This window comes from Helianthus annuus, chromosome 5 (genome assembly GCF_002127325.2).
Source record: "Helianthus annuus cultivar XRQ/B chromosome 5, HanXRQr2.0-SUNRISE, whole genome shotgun sequence".
Lineage (NCBI taxonomy): Eukaryota > Viridiplantae > Streptophyta > Magnoliopsida > Asterales > Asteraceae > Helianthus > Helianthus annuus.
Window position 1 is genome coordinate 10686373 of NC_035437.2, and position 10271 is coordinate 10696643.

The 10271-nt window shown below is 31.2% G+C and overlaps 1 long non-coding RNA gene across 9 annotated transcripts; it reads right to left on the reverse strand.

Annotated features, from left to right (window-relative positions):
- Positions 1-1000: 1000 nt before the first annotated feature.
- On the reverse strand, positions 1001-4462 carry LOC118492512. Of its 9 annotated transcripts, XR_004894140.1 has the most exons (8): positions 4109-4443; positions 3784-3820; positions 2976-3215; positions 2566-2836; positions 2400-2497; positions 2148-2290; positions 1814-1941; positions 1001-1220 (listed from the first exon to the last, which is right to left on the reverse strand). It is a non-coding gene; the product is annotated as an uncharacterized LOC118492512 (long non-coding RNA). The 9 variants fall into 9 exon arrangements; XR_004894134.1 differs by having other exon boundaries at positions 2148-2836; positions 4109-4229; positions 4315-4462; XR_004894138.1 differs by having other exon boundaries at positions 2148-2836; positions 4109-4229; positions 4320-4458.
- Between the last annotated feature and the right edge of the window lie 5809 nt (positions 4463-10271).

A 10271-nucleotide genomic window follows, 5' to 3' on the forward strand; every position in this document is an offset into this window, starting at 1 on the left:
ATTTAAGAATCTCGTGTATTGTACGAGTTGAATAAATGTAATTGTATATATCAAATAATTTAAAAGTTATACCTTTAAAACTCTTTGTATTACACGTGTTAAATAGATGTAATTTTGTATACTAAATAATAAAAATGTAATATCTTTAAAAAACTCGTGTATTGTAAAAAAAGTAATATCTTTAAAAAACTGTGTATTGTACCCTTGTAATACACATATTCAACTCGTACAATACACGAGGTTTTTAAAGTTATATTGTTATTATTTAGTATAAAAATTACATATATTTAACCCGTGTAGTGCACATGGTTCTAACCTAGTAATTTTTTATTTTCAAGTTAAATATTTTTTTTTCAAGTTAAAACTTTCAGATTTTTTTAATTGAGATTTTCAAGTTCTCACATTTAATTGAGATTTTTTTAATTATTCGTTTATATTTAAACTATGTTGAAGGATCTCAAGCCGTGTTGAAAGATCTTAAGCCAAGCCAAGCCGCTACACTGAAAGATCTCAAGTCGTGTTGAAAGTTCTCAAGCCACTACACTGAAAAGGCTTAAGCCATGTTGAAAGGGCTCAACTAAGAAAACAATAAAAATATCTCAGTTGGACACGTGGCAATCATGAGTTGGTTGACTTGAAAGGATTTTTTAAGCCGTTTCAGCTGCTTGAAACGGCTCAGATGGCTGTTTAAAAAAAAATGTTTGGTCAAAGGCTATTTTTGAGATTTTCCATAGTAATTTGTGTGTTATTATGACTTTTATGCCTATGGTGGTTGATTATATTATATAGATGATTATTATTATACTCAGAAATTAGAATCATATGTTAATCATTTTAACTAATACTACTAAAGGGTTCATATGTATAATAGTAGTGGGAAACCCGCACGTTGCGGCGGAGTCGACAGTATGGGCCGAGAACGTAATTCAAACCTATAAATGTTAAAAAAATCATATATATGTGTGTGTATATATGTAAAATTAGTTTGAAAAGATAATGCTTTCGGACGTTTTGACCAGTCCATGGTTAAACTATCATGAAAAATGTCATCAAATGTTGTGTTGTGTGAAGTGGTTAAAACACAAAGCTAATACATAAGAATTACTGTAAAAAAAAGTTCTTAAGTGAAAATTGATCAACAGACTCATGGTCTTTCGGTGAAAAACTAAAAATGCCACATCATCCCTTTTCTTCTGCACAAACCCAATATTCTGTTCCACCTGCAATAAAGAAAGAAGATTTAGTAAATAGTAACGGGTCAAAACTGGTTAAGTTGAAAAAATTAATTTTGTGTCAGTCAACACGAACCGGGTAAGGTCGGATTGAGCGCAAACACTTTTTTGTCCATTTTGTTTTACAAATCCTTAATATAACTAATGCATTATTTATGATTAATAAAATATTACTATAACAATCATCGAAATCTTTGAATAACCGCTACCGAATCAACTTTTTGTATAGTGGATAACCGATGCGCAACCACAACGGTTGTCTTTCCAACCATTAACCGGTCAAGTTAAATCTTTGAATATGCCACATCGAGTTGAACCTGGCTTAGAATATACCAATTAAACCACTCAAGTTAAATAAAAAAAACTAACCATCTTCAAATTAATAAAAAAAAAACGTTATGATGAAATCAACTTTATCATATCTTTACTCTTTAAACATTGTTGTCATAGACCAAATCACTTTCTAAAAGTTTTTATTTTTTTGAGAAAAAGGCGATTTTATACGAAACAAGAGTAGGCCTGAGGAAGATGCTCAGGCATATAGTAGTACAATACAAAAAAAAATTAAAGATAAGAATTACATCGGGAAATTGCTGAAATTAAAAGTTCTCCATTTATCCCATTCCAGATCTGCATATCCCGCCCTTGTTTTGATCCAGAGAAAATAATCGCCTTTATGACTCCCATAATCTTTGTTGCCTGCACCTGTCTGCCAACACTCAACAGTCACTTGCATAATTTGTATTTCATATGTAAGCACAAAATCTCATACAACAAAGAGAGAAGCCAAGAGAAACAATATGACGGGTAGAAATATTGCAAGAAATTATGAAGACAACTTTTTTAGTGGAACGATCCAAGAATTAACCAACTTATATGGGTCAATGCATTAAATTAGTGGATCAAGTGTTATACCAGTTGGATCTGACAATCCCTATACGGATCAAACCCTTGCCAAGTTACGAAGGGACAAAACAAACTGACGCAAAACAACCAAATTATGGCCAACCAAGTGGAGCATTTGCGGTTTCCGACTGGTCGAAAACTCTATTGAGTACCTGTTCACGTAATTGTTAGTTGCACATAATATTAAATGGTATTATGAGAATCTCAATTATCCAAATGTGTAGTGCAAGATAATACAACATCAATGCACAAAACCATTACTATTAGTATCCGCTTTCTGTATCAATGCATCCAGTTGATCAGGGCTCGGTGTAAGGCCTAATGATCGTAACAACGAACCCAGTTCGAGTTGCGTGAGGCTGCCGAAATCTAAACAGTAAAATCACCACAGACTATTAGAAAAAGCAACATTAAATGGCTTAGTTACCTTTATATCGCGATGAACTCTGTATCCTCCAGTGTATGTGTCAAGAAACCACAGTCGCTGAGCACAGTCGATCAACATATTAAATCCAAAACTTTATGAAGCCATTTATACTTCCATATTCATTTAGTTATTGAGCCCGAGCTCGAGCCTGAAATACAAAGCTTGTTTAAAATGGCACCTCTTTTGCTACTTCAACAACAGGTATCCCTTTTTCTTGGAGCCGGTTTGACTGTTGACTTCTTTAGGGCCTTCACAACAGGAGGTGCTACCACTGGTGGCGGATACATGTTGAAGGAAAAATATTGTAACATCACATAAAGAATATTTTTCAATTTAAGCATACTCGAATTTAGAAGAACAGGCAGTTCGAAGCGAGATTTTCAAATCATTACATAGCATATAAATTGTACCAGAGAGGGTTCAACTTCATCTTCCCATGAATCTTTTATACAATCTTCATCATCTCACATGCTTTCAGGGTCCTTTTTTATATCAAGTGCGGTTGGCTCATCCTTTGACATTCAATTTAAATAGTTGAAACATGTGAATCAATATCTCTTCTTCCGTTTTACCAGCTTTTCTACTGCCTCCACCACAAGCCTTTTGTTTTCAAGCAATGTCTCTTCAGAATCATCACTTTTCTTTATTTCCTGAGCAAGAACAAAACTTTACACCAATCTAACACATACATAGTTCATACTGTTATCATACTTCCACAATATTAATACATAGCCCAATGTGAACACTAAATCAAGAACATCTCCTTTAAAAATATAGGTATTGTTTGATTCCAAAAAAGCATCTTCATCATACTACTAAGGTTGCTCATGGTCCACTTCAGCCGGTTATAACGAAAAACTCTAGGCTAGACTACTAACTATTGTTTCAAAAAACAAGTAAACAACAAACCAGACCAGCCGGATTGAAAGGGTCGGCTAGACCAGCTGTTTTACCAGTTTAGTTTCGGCAATTTGGATGGGTGTTTTCTTTTCAATATCCTTGGTTTGTATCAAAAAGTTAAATTGATAAAGATGATCAATAATTAAGATACATACACATAACCACAAACTTAAAAGTGAAAAAAAAAAGATAAATAATAAGTTTCAAACCGGTCGACTTGCTTCGGTTTAGTCGGCTCAGCCGGTTACAAAGAGCTTTTTAACACCCCTACATACATGCTACTACATTTCTCAAGCTCTAAATAAAAGAGAAACTAACCAGAACCACGTTCTTGTTCGCATCGAAGTGCATCGGCCTGAAACAAATCAAAGCATAACAATTAAATTTAAAAATGAAGATGTACACAACTAAGAACCAGACAGCCCAATTGAAGGTGTCTTTGAAGGAACGATTATAACCCTGAACGAATGACTTCTAACATTTAGGGGTTTTGATTCTCGAACCCTAAACGACTGACGATGATCCTAAAATTCCCCAAATGATGTCGAACCCTAACATGATAAAATTCCCCAAATAATGGGTTAACCATTGGTTTCAATTGGATTCAACCAGGCCTCAATTGAAAGGGGCATATTAAACTTACAGTAAAAGAATAGAATCTTGTCTTTATTGTGTATTTTGAATTGAAGAAGCAGAACAACCACCATCATCACCTCCCTTGCAGACCACCGAGACCTGGTCGTTCACCTGCTTAACCTTGCCTCCTGCAACAAACAAAACAACCTAGATCGAGTTTAGTATCTGGGGAGCATGAAAGGAAAATGAAAACTCAAGACGCTGGAACACAACTTAACAGGGGTGGGATGGAATCGGCACTTGACTGACGTTTTGAGAAGAGAAAAATAATGAGCAAGATCTTTGGAATTCCTTATTGAATGTGGCAATATGATTAGAGGGGGTTTGATTATGAGGACGTCTATTCTGTTGGTTTTTTTTTTTTTTTTTTTTTTTTTTTTGAGGGCAGGTAAGAAAATGATTTTGTGTGTGTGAGAATAGGGGCAAAAAAGAAAGAAAATTGTAAAAATATAGGAATTTGTTCTAACTTTTGGTATGCCATCTTAAAATTATGATAGGAAATTACATTTGTAGATATAGGAGATGCTTTATATAGTTATATATATATATAGAAGATATATAGATATACATGAAAAATAATCATGTAGGTTATCACTGATAAACTCTTAATATTTTGAGATTTTCCATAGTAATTTGTGTGTTATTGTGACTTTTATGCCTATGGTGTTTGATTATATTATATAGATGATTATTATTATACTCAGAAATTAGAATCATATGTTAATCATTTTAACTAATACTACTAAAGGGTTCATATATAATATATACATGAAAAATAATCATGTAGGTTATCACTGATAAACTCTTAATACAAAGTGTATTAGGGGCTGTTTGTTTAGCTCTTAATGAGGTTTTTAATAGTTCAGACATCTTACTAGTTTAGCACTTAATTGTTTAGACTGTTTGTTTCGCGAGCAGCTGTCTGAATGGTTCAGACATCTGCCTCCGAATGGTTAAGCATTATACTGAGTCTGAATGGTTAAGACCTTTAATCTAAATTTATCAGACACTTGTCTCTGAACGATTAACCATTATACTGGCTCTTAATTGTTCAAACCTCTTACTCTCTTATTGGTTCAACACTTAATGGTTCAGACATCTTACTAGTTCAGCACTTAACTATTCAGAAGGTGCCAAACAACCCCTTAGACATGTATATAATCATGTAGGTTTTGATTGATAAACTCTTCAAACAAAGTGTATTAGACATGTATATAATGTACAATGTGCTAGTTTTTTTCGATAATGAGTTAGTTCATCCTTTATATATGTCCATTCTTGTAGAAACGATACGATACGTTAGGGCATGTTTCACAAGAATATTTAACCTAGGTGTCTTTTAAGCCATTTTATTGATGCCGATGGTATATTTAGAGTTAGGTAGCCTTAGTAAATATGGGTATTGATGTCCACTAGGTCTAGTTATACATTTAGGTCTAGTTATACATTTATTGGAGTACCACCCCTAGTTTTTATCAGGGCATATGCTTTACACCTAATTTTGTTCTATGGTGTTATAGCACATGCATGTCGGTAAGAATAGAAGTGCAACAACGACTGATAAGGTTATCGCAACTTGTAAGTTAGGATTCTGATGTTGCTAAGGATTATAATTTTGATATCACTTATGTTCAGCGTTATTGTATCATTGTGAGTGGGGTGGTCAACAATGCAAGTGGCAACCGTGAGAGAGAGAGGTAATGAAGAAATATATGGAAGATATGGAAACACGTTATATCTGTGCTAGGTAAAAGAACTAATTTGTGTAAAATACTCATAGTGTCCCTTGTATCAAAAGACAATGTATATATACACACACACGTTCATTTGGAGGGCTCCATTGGATATGCTCCCCAACAGTGAGGCTCTTGCTAAAACGAGTATTCTGATATGCGTTCAATTGTGTGCCCACCTTGTGGTAGTGGTATTGAAATTTTAGACCATGTGTTGATTTCTCGTGGTTATGCAAAGGCTATTTGGGCCTTTGTATTGGCCTCCTTGACCTCTTTTGAAGATTTGCTGGAACTAGTAAACCAAAGGGATGTCTCAATGTTCTAAAAGAAGATGGATCTAGCAATCAAAATGGTAACTACTTGGCATCTATGGAAGGTTAGAAACATCCAGGTTTTCAATGGGTAAAAGACTACAATTCAGAAGTTGAGAGAGGACACAAAAGCAACCAGCATCGAGTGAAAATGTCAATATATATTAGGCACGATGGTGTAATTTTAATTCCTCTTGATTGATGCCTTAGAACCATCATTAAGTTAGTTGAGAATGCTAAATATTAAAGTTATTATTGTGAAGTTGTGATCGACTATTTAATTTCCTTTCATCTTTTGTAAGTCACTTGAGAATGCTAAACATTGAAGTTATTCTTGTGAAGTTATGATTGACTATTTAATTTCCTTTCATCTTTGGTTAACATTATAACGTTTTAACAACTTAAAAATATTATTCAGTTTTACAGGTTGCGTAGTTTTATTTATAGTATCAAAAGTAAATAAAAAAGTTCGAAACATACCAATTATTTAATTTTTAAGTTAAAAAAGTATACAATGCTGATATATTGATTATTTGATTTATTCATCTTAGATTAGAATTTAGAAGTGACATTCATGTGTAAAGATAACATGATTTGCATATTTCAAGAACACATGAATTGAATAATCTCATAAATTAACAAATACTTCAACTGCCGAGATTTTGTTTTCAAATCAATTATTGTTATTTTTGCATGGCAATTCAAGAACACATGAATGAATTGAATAATCTCATATATTAACAAATATTTCAACTACCGAGCTTTTATTTTCAGATCAACTTTTTTTTTTTTTTTGTATGGCAACATGTCCTTCCACAACTACTTTATAACTTCATATAAAAGAAGACATAATATTTATTTCTTTTATAATTTAATAATAACTAGGGTTAAGACCCGCCTGCGTTGCGGCGCGGGTACATCGTAAACATTGAATGGATTAGTCCAAACATTGTATGATGCATTAACCATATGAAAACACATATTTCGACGTATCCAGTTGAACTCAATGTAACCTGTATAAGCATTGTGAATATGGATACGCATTTGGTATCAAATCCCAATCTCGTCCCGATACCGTCCCGATCCCGAAAATACCGTTGCGGCAAACTTTTCAAAAGGGAAAAAATGGACGCGTTGCGACGGTTCTGTCAAATATGGAAAAATAGAGCAAAAAACGTTGAACTTCACATGCACGCTACGACATGTTAACTCGCAAAATTTAGAACGAAACGTAAAACGAAAAACTTGCAAAAGATAAAAAGTATGGGGGACCAAAGTTGTAAATAATAAAGTGTTGTGTTAAATTATAAAAAACAGAAAACTTCGGGTTAAAAGTAAAAAAATTAAAAGGGTGTTAAAATACAAAATATGAAATGTTTGGGTTAAAAGTGAAAAATCAAGTTTTTTTTTTGGAAAACTCCCCAAGCTTTGGGTACAACTCCTAATGCACAAAAAGTTGCTTTTTTATAGTGTAAAAATAAGGGTGCAGGGGGGCGTTCGCGGTAACCCCATGCGGGGAGTGGATCCACCGAAGAGTGGTGGTACCGCCATCAATGCGGTGAGGTAGAGAGAGGGAAGAAATCAGTGGGGATTCACCGAAGAGAGGGAGGAGAGAGAGAAGGGTTGAACCAATGAGAAATTTCCTTTTTTTTTTAATAAAAAACCAAGTCACCTAAGAGGGGAGTGCCGCCATCAATTTAGGGTGTTAGGGGAGTTTAAGAGGGGAGTTGACGTGGCACACGAGGATTGGTTATGCGTAAGAGAGGGGACTCCCCTCTTAGGGGAGTGCCCCTTACACCCTAATAGCAGCAAAACTGTTATTCATTAAAACTTCAACTGTCGAACTTTTGTTTTCAATTATTATTATTATTATTATTATTATTATTATTATTAGAGTTAATTACACAAATAGATCATGTGGTTTATACCTAGTTTCACCTATAAGTGCTAACTTTTTTTAACAGGTTTAGGTTTTATAGTTTCAATTTTGTAACACCTTTGGGTACTAACACCAAAATTATCAATATAATAACTAAAACACCCTTTCATTCTTTTTAATTTTATGAATCTAACACCTTTGGGTACTAACACCTAATTTTATTTAAGTTTAAATCAATTTTACAAAATCAATTTGTTTATTTTCATCTTTTATTATATCTCTTAATTAACATAAAATCTATTTATCTTTTTATTTATAAATATAAATTAAAAAACAGAAAACGTCCGCTCCATTTTTTATTTATTAATAATAGTACCAAATAATACTAGATAAATATCTGACTAATATTATGAATATATAAAAACTCTTTAATAAATTAGATAATGAAACAAATGATATAATAAGTATCTATTAAAATCCATAACAATCTTGAAAACACACGAATATAGTATCTGAAAATTAGTTAAATTAATATACCAAGATATGTAGCATAATCAAGAAAAACTGTTTAAAAATAACTACAACTAATTTAATATATTTTGTAGTAAAATCGTAAAAATGTATAATCTAATCTGAGACGGTGTGATTAAACCATGACGTCTCTATTTTATTTGTGTATCTATGTGCTTAGGAAACACTTTAGTTCCGATGAGATACAATCTTTTATTCTTATTGTTATTGGTTTTACATTATTTAATCCCATATATTTAAAAATACAAAAATTAAACTAAGTTTTATACATTAAACAAGTGTAATACATACAGTTTTAACCTAATATCTTAATAATAATAATTTATTTGCACATTACCAACTATTATTATACCTATTGAATTTTTAATTTTTTAAGACTTTAAGCAACTTCTATGGTGCTAAATTATTTATCATTTTTTAAAAAATTATATATAAATATTTACTTATAAAAAATATATAGATTTTATGTTAATTAAGAGATATAATAAAAAGATGAAAATAAAAAAAAATAGATTTTTAAAATTGTTTAAATTTAGGTGTTAGTATCCAAATGTGTTACATTGATAAAATTAAAAAGAATGGAAGGGTATTTTAGTCATTATATTGATAATTTGGTGCTAATAACAAAGGTGTTACAAAATTGAAACCAATCAAACCATAAAACCTAAACCTGTTAAAAAAAGTTAGTAATTAAAGGCGAAACTAGGTATAAACCACAGGACCCATTTGTGTAATTAACTTTTATTATTATTATTATTATTATTATTATTATTATTATTATTATTATTATTATTATTATTATTATTATTATTATTATTATTATATGACCACCTCTCCTCCCACAACTACTTTATATTTATATAAAAGAAGACATAATATTTTATTTCATTTATAACTTAATAATAATAATAGCAGCAAACTATTAAAGTATATAAATTAATTAAAGATCCGCAATAAATCCCACGAGTATCTTATAATGATTGTATGGTAGAGGATGTAAACTATTTTTTGTATCTAAAAAAACATATAACATGTATTCAAGCTTGTCAATAGTAACTCAGTATGAACTCTGTGTATTACACGAGTTTAATAAATTTATTTTTATATATTAAGTAACTAAAATTTTATATATTTAAAAAACCCATATATTGTACGGGTTGAATAAACTCATGTATTACACTACACAGGTTGAATAAAATATATTTTAGTCGATTAGCACATAGAGTCTTCAAAATATCTCTTTAAAAATGAATTTTAATATACTATTTACTTATTATAACATTTTACTTTATTTTGTTTATTCATTATAGGTTAGCTAGCTATGTATTCACGGGTTGAATAATGTAAATTATATAATTTATAACTCTGAATATAATCGAATTATAAATGAAATTACATATAATATTAAACAAGTTATAAATCGAAATATTGTTATTCAATTCATTAATGTGTAATACATGAATGAATTGAATAACAATAACAAAATAATATCCTCAGATACAACTTACTTTGCTAATCTCTACAAGCTTGTCTGCAACTCTAGAGCTACCAATAAAGATAGTTAAGTGTATGTGGTTTTGCCTAAATATGCTATTGTTAATGTATGAAAAATAAAAGGCTAGCACATATAATTAAAAGTATAATAGAATTACTGAAGTCTTAAACTGTCTCCAATGTATAGTATTAATGAAATAGAACTACCTCCAAAAAGCTTAT